Source organism: Ranitomeya imitator, chromosome 1 (genome assembly GCF_032444005.1).
Source record: "Ranitomeya imitator isolate aRanImi1 chromosome 1, aRanImi1.pri, whole genome shotgun sequence".
Classification (NCBI taxonomy): Eukaryota; Metazoa; Chordata; class Amphibia; order Anura; family Dendrobatidae; genus Ranitomeya; species Ranitomeya imitator.
The window spans coordinates 853634122-853649876 of NC_091282.1; the positions used below are offsets into that span (position 1 = coordinate 853634122).

The 15755-nt window shown below is 44.0% G+C and overlaps 1 protein-coding gene across 2 annotated transcripts in view; it reads left to right on the plus strand.

Moving 5' to 3' along the window:
- ZAP70 (zeta chain of T cell receptor associated protein kinase 70) overlaps positions 1-15755 on the plus strand; it is a 220878-nt gene that overhangs the window by 155058 nt on the left and 50065 nt on the right. The gene's annotated exons all lie outside the window — the stretch shown is intronic.

A 15755-nucleotide genomic window follows, 5' to 3' on the forward strand; every position in this document is an offset into this window, starting at 1 on the left:
ACCAGGTCTTGGAATAGATCTATTGTATTCCCTGGTGAGATTGGCGGCATCCATTTTGATCTAACTCCTCCCTTGAATGGATCAAATTCTGTACTAGTCGGGGGTATTGGGGCTCCTTCATCTGAATCCTGACCGTTCCCACTTAAATTCATTAATAAATGTGTCATTTCTACGTCCCTCGGATCCATGGTAGAATAAGCCATGAAACCTAGGGAACTAATCTCTGCAGGACTATCTGTGGCAACCGACATAGAATCTCTCTCGAAGCTGTTTTTGCAAAAGTATTTATATAAATGTAACTTTCTTATGCTTTTAAATAAGTCCACTTTGAAGTCGCATAAGTCGAAGGATTCTGGAAGGCAGAAGTTCAAGCCTCTTGACAGTACTTTCTCCTGATGTATTGTCAGTGATTTTTTTGTTAGATTTATAATTTGTAGGGCTTCTTCGTTGTCCTTTGTGGCGCTTTGTTCATTCATCGTCTCCACAAAACTTGTTTGCGTTTTTTTACCGCGCTTTTTTCTCCCTCCCGTCTGATTTTTTTCTTTCTAAAGGGATGATAGGATTCAGGGTGGGCTTTGAGGTAGATGGTAACTCTTCATTAAAGTCCTCAGCTGTACTGGAATCAGAGTCAGTGATCCAGCCATCTTTCACTATTTTCGATTTTTTTGTGGTGAATTTTCTGGAGCGATTTTTATTGAACAGTTTTTTAGTACCATTTCTATTCCATGAGAAAATCTGCCCCATTTCGAAGTCCCTCTTATCCCGGAGGAATTTTTCTTTTTTTTTTTCTTTGGTTTCCATTTGAATCACAGTTAGCTTTTTTTCCAATTTTTTTTCAAAGTTTTTAAAATTTTCCTTACTAATACGGGAGGATAATTCCTGTTTCAATTTTTTCAATTGTTCGCATATCAAATCATAGTCCTTTTCATTTTGTTTCACCACCAGCAACAGTAATTTTTGTGAGCACTCTAGATGAATTTCTTCCCAAGCTTTTAAGAATGTGGGGTCATCTTTGAATTGTGAGATGTCTTTATAGACTCTGAGTCCTCGTGGGACTCGATTACATTCAGTATATGATTTTAAAGATTTTATTGTCCAATATAAACGAATTTCTCTTTCTGCCAAAGAGTATATCTTGGATTCCAGCGTTTTTGTGCTGATTAATTCTAGTTCATCCTTGTAGTTACACTCTGTAAAAAACTCGACCGCTCCCTCTCTGCCTGCTAATAATGCACTTGGAGCCTCTCGATCCTCAGTTAGATCTGTAGCACTCTCCATGTTTATTTCCATATTGGAACGATGATGCTTGCTGCGAAACTCGTGCTCTGATCTTTAGAATACAGTGAATGAACAACTTCGTTATACCAAGAAACAGAAAGATGATCGGCACAGAGCTTCACTATAGCGCAATTGGAGATTCGCTTAAACGATCTGTTTCAGAAGGACAGATGAGGTCTCCCTTGCTGTGAGCTGCGGGTGGTGCTATGCAATCGTCAGAGTTTTGTACAAGACCATATAATGAGAAGAAAAATGATGCAGCACTCACCCTTGCGCTTCTTCCAAGTATGCTCTTTATTCAGCAAAACATACTATGCATAGTATGAACCGGCATACGCAGTGATCTGTGAAAAAATTGGCATGTGCTGCAGAAAGACGTGGACTTTAGAAATCTCCCGGATACATGTCCTCTATTCTCATATAAAAGATCAATTAATATAGGAGACCTTGTTGTAAAAAATAAAGTATCACCACCAACAAATAATTGGTTAGCAAAAACCATACCGCAAGGTAACCACAGATGCGGCAATTGTAGCATATGCCATCTGCATAAAATTGAGAACCCCTTGCAAATAGGTATAATTGAGCATTTTGTGAAAGACTTCATAACCTGCAAGAGTAAATTTCTGGTTTACGTAATTTTCTGTCCGTGTCAACGGTTTTATATAGGTAAGACTATTAGACCTCTCACAGTCCGAATACGAGAGCATTATAACTCAATTCGGACAGGAAAGGGACGTGTGCGTTTTGTAGAACATATGGCAGAGACACATAATAGTGATCCAGATCAATTGCGGTTTGCAGGTTTGGAAATAGTTAAATGTTCACAAAACGGCGGTAATAATGACCGCCTACTGCTGCAGTGTGAAGCGAAATGGATCCTACAAACAAACGCACAGGGCCCAGGGGGTCTTAACGACAAACTTGACATGGCGGTGTTCTTATAATACATTTGTAAATGTTCATTTTGTAATATACTTGTAAATGTTCATTCTGTAATAAGAGATCTCATTGTTTTTAACTTGCACAATTGCAATTAATAGAATCAGGTGAGTCAAAAAAAAAAAAACCTTTAAAAAGGAAATGACATCACCTGTTTTTAGCATGGACCCGTAGAAGCGCCGTAGCGCGAAACGGCCGTCGTCCGGTCTCTCCTCACTCCCGCTCCCTCACAGATCACTGCGTATGCCGGTTCATACTATGCATAGTATGTTTTGCTGAATAAAGAGCACACTTGGAAGAAGCGCAAGGGTGAGTGCTGCATCATTTTTCTTCTCATTATATGGTCGTTAACATGTCGGATGCTGGACAATCAGGTGCTGCAAATTACGAGATTGGAAAAGTCGTTCAGAATAGTCCACAGGCAAGACCTTTACATAGGAAAGCTAGGTGTCAGCCGGGCAAGGTGGGGCAAAAGATTTCGAAATCCAGTTGTGGTTCATTTTAATGAAGGTTAGATCATCTACATTTTGGGTAGCCAGACGAGTCCTTTTTTCTGTTAGTATTGAACCTGCAGCACTGAATACTCTTTCTGATAGGACACTAGCTGCCGGGCAAGCAAGCTCCTGCAATGCATATTCTGCCAATTCTGGCCAGGTGTCTAATTTTGATGCCCAGTAATCAAATGGGAATGACGGTTGAGGGAGAACGTCGATAAGGGATGAAAAATAGTTAGTAACCATACTGGACAAATGTTGTCTCCTGTCACTTTGAATTGATGCTGCAGTACCTGTCCTGTCTGCGGTCATAGCAAAATCACTCCACAACCTGGTCAGAAAACCCCTCTGGCCAACGACACTTCTGATTTCTGCCCCTCTAACACCTCTGGTCTGCTGGCCCCTGCAGCTCGTGTTAGAACGATCACGGGCGCTGTGTGCAGGGAATGCCAGAAGCAAACGGTCAACAAGAGTTGATTGTTTGGTTGCTAATATTAGTTCCAAGTTCTCATGTGGCATTATATTTTGCAATTTGCCTTTATAGCGAGGATCAAGGAGGCAGGCCAACCAGTAATCGTCATCGTTCATCATTTTTGTTAGGCGTGTGTTCCTTTTGAGGATACGTAAGGCATAATCCGCCATGTGGGCCAAAGTTCCAGTTCTCAAATCTGTGGTTGTGCTTGGTTGAGGGGCAGTTTCAGGCAAATCCACGTCACTTGTGTCCCTCCAAAAACCAGAACCCGGCCTTGCCGCGCCAACAATTTCCACTGGCCCCGGAAAAGCTTCCTCATTAAAAATATAATCATCCCCATCATCCTCCTCCTCCTCCTCTTCGCCCGCTACCTCGTCCTGTACACTGCCCTGGCCAGACAATGGCTGACTGTCATCAAGGCTTTCCTCTTCCTCAGCTGCAGACGCCTGATCCTTTATGTGCGTCAAACTTTGCATCAGCAGACGCATTAGGGGGATGCTCATGCTTATTATGGCGTTGTCTGCACTAACCAGCCGTGTGCATTCCTCAAAACACTGAAGGACTTGACACATGTCTTGAATCTTCGACCACTGCACACCTGACAACTCCATGTCTGCCATCCTACTGCCTGCCCGTGTATGTGTATCCTCCCACAAAAACGTAACAGCCCGCCTCTGTTCACACAGTCTCTGAAGCATGTGCAGTGTTGAGTTCCACCTTGTTGCAACGTCTATGATTAGGCGATGCTGGGGAAGGTTCAAAGAACGCTGATAGGTCTGCATACGGCTGGAGTGTACGGGCGAACGGCGGATATGTGAGCAAAGTCCACGCACTTTGAGGAGCAGGTCGGATAACCCCGGATAACTTTTCAGGAAGCACTGCACCACCAGGTTTAAGGTGTGAGCCAGGCAAGGAATGTGTTTCAGTTGGGAAATGGAGATGGCAGCCATGAAATTCCTTCCGTTATCACTCACTACCTTGCCTGCCTCAAGATCTACAGTGCCCAGCCACGACTGCGTTTCTTTCTGCAAGAACTCGGACAGAACTTCAGCGGTGTGTCTGTTGTCGCCCAAACACTTCATAGTCAATACAGCCTGCTGACGTTTGCCAGTAGCTGCCCCATAATGGGAGACCTGGTGTGCAACAGTGGCAGCTGCGGATGGAGTGGTTGTGCGACTGCGGTCTGTGGACGAGGTCTCGCTTCTGCAGGAGGACGAGGAGGAGGAGGAGGGGGTGCGAATGGCTACAGCCAACTGTTTCCTAGACCGTGGGCTAGGCAGAACTGTGCCAAACTTGCTGTCCCCTGTGGACCCTGCATCCACCACATTTACCCAGTGTGCCGTGATGGACACGTAACGTCCCTGGCCATGCCTACTGGTCCATGCATCTGTTGTCAGGTGCACCTTTGTGCTCACAGATTGCCTGAGTGCATGGACGATGCGCTCTTTAACATGCTGGTGGAGGGCTGGGATGGCTTTTCTGGAAAAAAAGTGTCGACTGGGTAGCTCGTAGCGTGGTACAGCGTAGTCCATCAGGGCTTTGAAAGCTTTGCTTTCAACTAACCGGTAGGGCATCATCTCTAACGAGATTAGTCTAGCTATGTGGGCGTTCAAACCCTGTGTACGCGGATGCGAGGCTAAGTACTTCCTTTTTCTAACCATAGTCTCATGTAGGGTGAGCTGGACTGGAGAGCTGGAGATCGTGGAACTAGCGGGGGTGCCGGTGGACATGGCAGACTGAGAGACGGTGGGAGATGGTATTGTTGCCGCCGGTGCCCTAGATGCAGTGTTTCCTACTACGAAACTGGTGATTCCCTGACCCTGACTTCTTTGGCCTGGCAAAGAAACCTGCACAGATACTGCAGGTGGTGCAGAAAATGGTGGCCCTACACTGCCGGAAGGGATGTTGCGTTGATGACTAGCTTCATTGGCCGAGGGTGCTACAACCTTAAGGGACGTTTGGTAGTTAGTCCAAGCTTGCAAATGCATGGTGGTTAAATGTCTATGCATGCAACTTGTATTGAGACTTTTCAGATTCTGCCCTCTGCTTAAGGTAGTTGAACATTTTTGACAGATGACTTTGCGCTGATCAATTGGATGTTGTTTAAAAAAATGCCAGACTGCACTCTTTCTAGCATCGGATACCTTTTCAGGCATTGCAGACTGAGCTTTAACCGTATGGCCATGCTGTCCTCCAACAGGTTTTGACTTTGCCACGCGTTTTGGGCAAGATACGGGCCCGGCAGATGGAACCTGTTGCGATGTTGATGCCTGCTGCGGCCCCTCCTCCTCCGCTTCAGAACTGCTGCCGCCTGCACCCTGTTCCCCCAATGGCTGCCAATCGGGGTCAAGAACTGGGTCATCTATTACCTCTTCTTGTAGCTCGTGTGCAACTTCGTCTGTGTCACCTTGTCGGTCGGTGGTATAGCGTTCGTGATGGGGCAACATAGTCTCATCAGGGTCTGATTCTTGATCAGCACCCTGCGAGGGCAATGTTGTGGTCTGAGTCAAAGGACCAGCATAGTAGTCTGGCTGTGGCTGTGCATCAGTGCACTCCATGTCAGATTCAACTTGTAATGGGCATGGACTGTTAACTGCTTCACTTTCTAAGCCAGGGACGGTATGTGTAAAGAGCTCCATGGAGTAACCCGTTGTGTCGCCTGCTGCATTCTTCTCTGTTGTTGTTTTTGCTGAAGAGGACAAGGAAGCGACTTGTCCCTGACCGTGAACATCCACTAACGACGCGCTGCTTTTACTTTTACCAGTTTCACGAGAGGAGGCAAAAGAGCTAGAGGCTGAGTCAGCAAGATAAGCCAAAACTTGCTCTTGCTGCTCCGGCTTTAAAAGCGGTTTTCCTACTCCCAGAAAAGGGAGCGTTCGAGGCCTTGTGTAGCCAGACGACGAACCTGGCTCCACAGCTCCAGACTTAGGTGCAATATTTTTTTTCCCACGACCACCTGATGCTCCACCACTACCACTACCCTCATTACCAGCTGACAATGAACGCCCCCGGCCACGACCTCTTCCACCAGACTTCCTCATTGTTTTAAAAACGTTACCAAACTAACGGTATTTGTTGCAGTCACACAACTTAGACGGTGAGCTATAACTTCAGTATGATTTAGCTACCCCTTTACAGGTGGGTGAGACCACAACGAAAATCAGGCACAATGTTACACACTCTGTTGTTGGTGGCAACAAATGAGAGAGATGCCACACACGCAGGACTGTCACTGAAGCGCAAATGTAAATATTAATCTCCCACTGATTTGTGTTTTTTTTTTTAAAAAGGAGACTTTAGAAAAAAAAAAAAAATGATTTTTTAAGGAAGAATTTATAAACCAAATAAAATGAAATGATTTTTTCAGGGAGAATTTAGAAAACAAATAAAACATAAAATAGCCTTTCTAGGGCCCAGTAAGTGAGAGAGGACGCACACAGGAGTCAGGAGTGGCACACAAGCCCAGAGGCCAATATTTATCTCCCACTGATTGATTAAGTGATTTTTTCAGGTAGATTTTGGAACCCAAATCAAGCAAAAAAATTAATAGGCTTTCTATGGCCCACAATTGGAGAGAGAGAGATGGCACACCCAGGAGTCAAGACTGGCACACAAGCAGAAAGGGCAATATTAATCTCCCACTGATTTGTTTTTTTTTTTTTTTTTCAGGGATACTTTAGAAAAAAAAAATACAAAAAAAATGATTTTTTTCAGGAATAATTTAGAAACCAAATAAAATAAAATGATTTTTTAACCCCTTTACCCCCAAGGGTGGTTTGCACGTTAATGACCAGGCCAATTTTTACAATTCTGACCACTGTCCCTTTATGAGGTTATAACTCCGAAACGCTTCAACGGATCCTGGTGATTCTGACATTGTTTTCTCGTGACATATTGTACTTCATGATAGTGGTAAAATTTCTTTGATAGTACCTGCGTTTATTTGTGAAAAAAACGGAAATTTGGCGAAAATTTTGAAAATTTCGCAATTTTCAAACTTTGAATTTTTATGCAATTAAATCACAGAGATATGTCACACAAAATACTTAATAAGTAACATTTCCCACATGTCTCCTTTACATCAGCATAATTTTGGAACCAATTTTTTTTTTTGTTAGGGAGTTATAAGGGTTAAATTTGACCAGCAATTTCTCATTTTTACAACACCATTTTTTTTTAGGGACCACGTCTCATTTGAAGTCATTTTGAGGGGTCTATATGATAGAAAATGCCCAAGTGTGACACCATTCTAAAAACTGCACCCCTCAAGGTGCTCAAAACCACATTCAAGAAGTTTATTAACCCTTCAGGTGTTTAATAGGAATTTTTGGAATGTTTAAATAAAAATGAACATTTAACTTTTTTACACAAAAAATTTACTTCAGCTCCAATTTGTTTTATTTTACCAAGGGTAACAGGAGAAATTGGACCCAAAAAGTTGTTGTCCAATTTGTCCTGAGTACGCTGATACCCCATATGTGGCAGTAAACCACTGTTTGGGCGCATGGGAGAGCTCGGAAGGGAAGGAGCGCTATTTGACTTTTCAATGCAAAATTGACAGGAATTGAGATGGGACGCCATGTTGCGTTTGGAGAGCCACTGATGTGCCTAAACATTGAAACCCCCCACAAGTGACACCATTTTGGAAAGTAGACCCCCTAAGGAACTTATCTGGATGTGTGGTGAGCACTTTGACCCACCAAGTGCTTCACAGAAGTTTATAATGCAGAACCGTAAAAATAAAAAATCATATTTTTTCACAAAAATTATATTTTTGCCCCCAATTTTTTATTTTTCCAAGGGTAAGAGAAGAAATTGGACCCCAAAAGTTGTTGTCCAATTTGTCCTGAGTATGCTGATACCCCATATGTGGCAGTAAACCACTGTTTGGGCGCATGGGAGAGCTCGGAAGGGAAGGAGCGCAGTTTGACTTTTCAATGCAAAATTGACAGAAATTGAGATGGGACGCCATGTTGCGTTTGGAGAGCCACTGATGTGCCTAAACATTGAAACCCCCCACAAGTGACACCATTTTGGAAAGTAGACCCCCTAAGGAACTTATCTAGAGGTGTGGTGAGCACTTTGACCCACCAAGTGCTTCACAGAAGTTTATAATGCAGAACCGTAAAAATAAAAAATCATATTTTTTCACAAAAATTATATTTTTGCCCCCAATTTTTTATTTTTCCAAGGGTAAGAGAAGAAATTGGACCTCAAAAGTTGTTGTCCAATTTGTCCCGAGTACGCTGATACCCCATATGTGGCAGTAAACCACTGTTTGGGCGCATGGGAGAGCTCGGAAGGGAAGGAGCGCCGTTTGACTTTTCAATGCAAAATTGACAGGAATTGAGATGGGACGCCATGTTGCGTTTGGAGAGCCACTGATGTGCCTAAACATTGAAACCCCCCACAAGTGACACCATTTTGGAAAGTAGACCCCCTAAGGAACTTATCTGGATGTGTGGTGAGCACTTTGACCCACCAAGGGCTTCACAGAAGTTTATAATGCAGAGCCATAAAAATAAAACAAAATTTTTTTCCCACAAAAATTATTTTTTAGCCCCCAGTTTTGTATTTTCCCTAGGGTAACAGGAGAAATTGGACCCCAAAAGTTGTTGTCCAATTTGTCCTGAGTACGCTGATACCCCATATGTGGGGGGGAACCACCGTTTGGGCGCATGGGAGGGTTCGGAAGGGAAGGAGCGCCATTTGGAATGCAGACTTAGATGGAATGGTCTGCAGGCGTCACATTGCATTTGCAGAGCCCCTAATGTACCTAAACAGTAGAAACCCCCCACAAGTGACACCATTTTGGAAAGTAGACCCCCTAAGGAACTCATCTTGATGTGCTGTGAGAGCTTTGAACCCCCAAGTATTTCACTACAGTTTATAACGCAGAGCCATGCAAATAAAAAATATTTTTTTTTCCACAAAAATTATATTTTAGCCCCCAGTTTTGTATTTTTCCAAGGTTAGCAGGAGAAATTGGACCCTAAATGTTGTTGTCCAATTTGTCCTGAGTACGCTGATACCCGATATGTGGGGGGGAACCACCGTTTGGGCGCATGGGAGGGCTCGGAAGGGAAGGAGCATCATTTGGAATGCAGACTTAGATGGATTGGTCTGCAGGCGTCACATTGCGTTTGCAGAGCCCCTAATGTACCTAAACAGTAGAAACCCCCCACAAGTGACCCCATATTGGAAACTAGACCCCTCAATGAACTTATCTAGATGTGTTGTGAGAACTTTGAACCCCCAAGTGTTTCACTACAGTTTATAACGCAGAGCCGTGAAAATAAAAAATCTTTTTGTTTTCCCACAAAAATTATTTTTTAGCCCCCAGTTTTGTATTTTCCCAAGGGTAACAGGAGAAATTGGTCCACAAAAGTTGTTGTCCAATTTGTCCTGAGTACGCTGATACCCCATATGTTGGGGTAAACCCCTGTTTGGGCACACAGGAGAGCTCGGAAGGGAAGGAGCACTGTTTTACTTTTTCAACGCAGAATTGGCTGGAATTGAGATCGGACGCCATGTCATGTTTGGAGAGCCCCTGATGTGCCGAAACAGTGGAAACCCCCCAATTATAACTGAAACCCTAATCTAAACACACCCCTAACCCTAATTCCAACGGTAACCCTAACCACACCTCTAACCCTGACACACCCCTAACCCTAATCCCAACCCTATTCCCAACTGTAAATGTAATCTAAACCCTAACCCTAACTTTAGCCCCAACCCTAACTGTAGCCCCAACCCTAACCCTAACCCTAGCCCTAACCCTAGCCCTAACCCTAGTCCTAACCCTAACCCTAGCCCTAACCCTAGCCCTAACCCTAGCCCTAACCCTAACCCTAGCCCTAACCCTAACCCTAGCCCTAACCCTAGCCCTAATCCTAGCCCTAACCCTAGCCCTAACCCTAACCCTAGCCCTAACCCTAGCCCTAACCCTAGCCCTAGCCCTAACCCTAGCCCTAACCCTAGCCCTAACCCTAGCCCTAACCCTAGCCCTAATGGGAAATTGGAAATAAATACATTTTTTTTTATTTTTCCCTAACTAAGGGGGTGATGAAGGGGGGTTTGATTTACTTTTATAGCGAGTTTTTTAGCGGATTTTTATGATTGGCAGCCGTCACACACTGAAAGACCCTTTTTATTGCAAAAAATATTTTTTGCAATACCACATTTTGAGAGCTATAATTTTTCCATATTTTGGTCCACAGAGTCATGTGAGGTCTTGTTTTTTGCGGGACGAGTTGACGTTTTTATTGAAAACATTTTTGGGCACGTGACATTTTTTTATCGCTTTTTATTCCGATTTTTGTGAGGAAGAATGACCAAAAGCCAGCTATTCATGAATTTCTATTGGGGGAGGCGTTTATACCGTTCCGCATTTTGGTAAAATTGATAAATCAGTTTTATTCTTCGGGTCAGTACGATTACAGCGATACCTCATTTATATCATTTTTTTATGGTTTGGTGCTTTTATACGATAAAAACTATTTTACAGAAAAAATAATTATTTTTGCATCGCTTTATTCTCAGGACTATAACTTTTTTATTTTTTTGCTGATGATGCTGTATGGCGGCTCTTTTTTTGCGGGACAATATGACGCTTTCAGCGGTACCATGGTTATTTATATCTGTCCTTTTGATCGCGTGTTATTCCACTTTTTGTTCGGCAGTATGATAATAAAGCGTTGTTTTTTGCCTCGTTTTTTTTTTTTTTTCTTACGATGTTTACTGAAGGGGTTAACTAGTGGGACAGTTTTATAGGTCGGGTCGTTACGGACGCGGCGATACTAAATATGTGTACTTTTATTGGTTTTTTTTTTATTTAGATAAAGAAATGTATTTATGGGAATAATATTTTTTTTTTTTTTCATTATTTTGGAATATTTTTTTTTATTTTTTTTACACATTTGGAAAATTTTTTTTTAACTTTTTTACTTTGTCCCAGGGGGGGACATCACAGATCAGTGATCTGACAGTTTGCACAGCACTCTGTCAGATCACTGATCTGACATGCAGCGCTGCAGCCTTCACAGTGCCTGCTCTGAGCAGGCTCTGTGAAGCCACCTCCCTCCCTGCAGGACCCGGATCCGCGGCCATCTTGGATCCGGGGCTCGAGCAGGGAGGGAGGTGAGGAGACCCTCGCAGCAGCGCGATCACATCGCGTTGCTGCGGGGGGCTCAGGGAAGCCCGCAGGGAGCCCCCTCCCTGCGCGGTGCTTCCCTGCACCGCCGGCACATCGCGATCATCTTTGATCGCGGTGTGCCAGGGGTTAATGTGCCGGGGGCGGTCCGTGACCGCTCCTGGCACATAGTGCCAGATGTCAGCTGCGATAAGCAGCTGAGACCCGGCCGCGATCGGCCGCGCTCCCCCCGTGAGCGCGGCCGATCGGCTATGACGTACTATCCCGTCCAGGGTCAGATAAGCCCAGGGCACCTCGACGGGATAGTACGTCTAAGGTCACAGAGGGGTTAAGGGAGAATTTAGAAAACAAATAAAACAAAAAATAGGCTTTCTAGGGCCCACTGAGTGAGAGAGGACGCACACAGGAGTCAGGAGTGGCAAACAAGCCCAGAGGCCAATATTTATCTCCCACTGATTGATTTAGTGATTTTTTCAGGTAGATTTTGGAACCCAAATCAAGCAAAAAAATTAATAGGCTTTCTATGGCCCACAATTGGAGAGAGAGAGATGGCACACCCAGGAGTCAAGACTGGCACACAAGCAGAAAGGGCAATATTAATCTCCCACTGATTTGATTTTTTTTTTTTTTTTCAGGGAGACTTTAGAAAAAAAAATACAAAAAAAAATGATTTTTTTCAGGAATAATTTAGAAACCAAATAAAATAAAATGATTTTTTCAGGGAGAATTTAGAAAACAAATAAAACAAAAAATAGGCTTTCTAGGGCCCACTGAGTGAGAGAGGACGCACACAGGAGTCAGGAGTGGCACACAAGCCCAGAGGCCAATATTTATCTCCCACTGATTGATTAAGTGATTTTTTCAGGTAGATTTTGGAACCCAAATCAAGCAAAAAAATTAATAGGCTTTCTATGGCCCACAATTGGAGAGAGAGAGATGGCACACCCAGGAGTCAAGACTGGCACACAAGCAGAAAGGGCAATATTAATCTCCCACTGATTTGATTTTTTTTTTTTTTTCAGGGAGACTTTAGAAAAAAAAATACAAAAAAAAATGATTTTTTTCAGGAATAATTTAGAAACCAAATAAAATAAAATGATTTTTTCAGGGAGAATTTAGAAAACAAATAAAACAAAAAATAGGCATTCTAGGGCCCACTGAGTGAGAGAGGACGCACACAGGAGCCAGGAGTGGCACACAAGCCCAGAGGCCAATATTTATCTCCCACTGATTGATTTATTGATTTTTTCAGGTAGAATTTAGAACCCAAATCAACCAAAAAAATAAATAGGCTTTCTATGGCCCACTATTTGTGAGAGAGATGGCACGCTCAGGACTGGCACACAAGCCCAGAGGCCAATATTAATCTCCCACTTTTTTTTTTTTTTTCCAGGGAAAATTTATAAACCCAATAAAAAAAATAATAAATAGGCTTTCTATGGCCCACTATCTGAGAGAGAGAGATGGCACGCTTAGGACTGGCACACAAGCCCAAAGGCCAATAGTAATCTCCCACTGATTGATTTATTGATTTTTTCAGGTAGATTTTGGAACCCAAATCAAGCAAAAAAATAAAAAGGCTTTCTATGGCCCACTGAGAGATGGCACACACAGGAGTAAGGAGTGGCACACAAGCCCTGAGGCCAATATTTTTCTCCCACTGATTGATGTAGTGATTTTTTCAGGTAGATTTTAGAACCCAAATCAAGCAAAAAAATAAATAGGCTTTCTATGGCCCACTGAGTGAGAGATGACACAGACAGAGATGGCACTCTAGCAGAAATGCCAATCTTAATCTCCCACAAAAAAAAAAAAAAAGGAACTGTCCTTCAATTACTATCTCCCTGCAGTAATCTCAGCCAGGTATGGCAGGCAGCAATAAGGAGTGGACTGATGCACAAATTAAATAAAAAGTGTGGACAAACAAACAAGATAGCTGTGCAGAAAGGAAGGAACAAGAGGATTTGTGCTTTGAAAAAAGCAGTTGGTTTGCACAGCGGCATACACACAGCAATGCAGCTATCAGGGAGCCTTCTAGGGCAGCCCAATGAGCTACAGCGCTGAGGGGAAAAAAAAAATGTAGCTTCCACTGTCCCTGCACACCGAAGGTGGTGTTGGGCAGTGGAAATCGCTACAGCACAAGCGGTTTGGTGGTTAATGGACCCTGCCTAACGCTATCCCTGCTTCTGACGAAGCGGCAGCAACCTCTCCCTAGGCTCAGATCAGCAGCAGTAACATGGCGGTCGGCGGGAACGCCCCTTTATAGCCCCTGTGACGCCGCGGACAGCAAGCCAATCACTGCAATGCCCTTCTCTAAGATGGTGGGGACCAGGACCTATGTCATCACGCTGCCCACACTCTGCGTTTACCTTCATTGGCTGAGAAATGGCGCTTTTCGCGTCATTGAAACGCGACTTTGGCGCGAAAGTCGCGTACCGCATGGCCGACCCCGCACAGGGGTCGGATCGGGTTTCATGAAACCCGACTTTGTCAAAAGTCGGCGACTTTTGAAAATGTTCGACCCGTTTCGCTCAACCCTAGTTTTCACTTCACAGGTGTGCCAGGTTTAATAAGTGGGATTTCTTGCCTTATAAATGGGGTTGGGACCATCAGTTGTGTTGTGTGCAGAAGTCTGGTGGATAGACTGTTAGAATTTGCATTATGGCAAGAAAAAAGCAGTTAAGTAAAGAAAAACAAGTGGCTATCATTACTTTAAGAAATGAAGGTTTGTCAGTCCGAAAAATTGGGCAAACTTTGAAAGTGTCCCCTAGTGCAATGGCAAAAACCATCAAGCGCTACAAAGAAACTGGCTCACATGAGGACCGCCCCAGGAAAGGAAGACAAAGAGTCACCTCTGCTTCTGAGGATAAGTTTATCCGAGTCACCAGCCTCAGAAATCGCAGGTTAACAGCAGCTCAGATTAGAGACCAGGTCAATGCCACACAGAGTTCTAGCAGCAGACACATCTCTACAACAACTGTTAAAAGGAGACTTTGTGCAGCAGGCCTTCATGGTAAAATAGCTGCTAGGAAACCACTGCTAAGGATGGGCAACAAGCAGAAGGGACTTGTTTGGGCTAAAGAACACAAGGAATGGACATTAGACCAGTGGAAATCTGTGCTTTGGTCTGATGAGTCCAAATTTAAGATCATTGGTTCCAACCACTGTGTCTTTGTCTTTGTGCGATGTAGAAAAGGTGAATGAATGGACTCTACATGCCTGATTCCCACTGTGAAGCATGGAAGAAGAGGTGTGATGGTGTGGGGGTGCATTGCTGGTGACACTGTTGGGGATTTATTCAAAATTGAAGGCATACTGAACCAGCATGGCTACCACAGCATCCATCTTGCAGTGGCATGCTATTCCATCCGGTTTGTATTTAGTTGGACCATCATTTATTTTTCAACAGGACAATGACCTCAAACACACCTCCAGGCTGTGTAAGGGCTATTTGACCAAGAAGGAGAGTGATGGGGTGCTACGCCAGATGACCTGGCCTCCACAATCACTAGACCTGAACCCAATCGAGATGGTTTGGGGTGAGCTGGACGGCAGAGTGAAGGCAAAAGGGCCAACAAGTGCTAAGCATCTCTGGGAACTCCTTCAAAATTGTTGTAAGACCACTCCCGGTGACTACCTTATGAAGCTCATAAAGAGAATGCCAAGAGTGTGCAAAGCAGTCATCAAAGTAAAAGGTGGCTACTTCGAAGAACCTAGAATATAAGACATAATTTCAGTTGTTTCACACTTTTTTGTTAAGTATATAATTCCACATGTGTTAATTCATAGTTTTGATGCCTTCAGTGTGAATTTTGGTGCGGTGACCCATGTTACAGCCAGGGGGCGCTGTGTGTGCACTTCAAGATGCTCTATCACAGACTTCGTGGACCCGCTGATCCACAGCAAAATGCTTGTCACCTTCGCAACCCTGCCAAGTCACAGCAAGACGCTTGTCACCTTCGTAACCCCACCGAGTTACAGCACAAACACAGTTTCTCACTGATCCCGATCAGTATAACATACGGTTGTCAGACCGTCGAAGCACATGTGCTTCTTGGGACGTTGCCCGCATTCGAAACACCAATTGTAGTATTTCCCTTACTTCGGGTCTTGGGGGACACTCGCTTTGCATGGGAATAACGCATACAGGCACGATTTTTCCACAAAAACAGTCTATTCCGGTTTATTAAACCTCATAAACCATAATACAAACAGTTCATCATTTATATCAATGGAACACATTAACCACCGATAGTCTGTTCCAATGGCAGATCCGTGTCTGCCCGTAACCCCTTGTTACCTGGAGTTACCTTACAGGAGCTCCGGCTCCACACACTGACTCCTGCCAGTGCTGGTTTACAGGGAAACTGCCTCACTGGGATCACCGTCCTTGTGACCAGGGCACCTCGGATAGTCC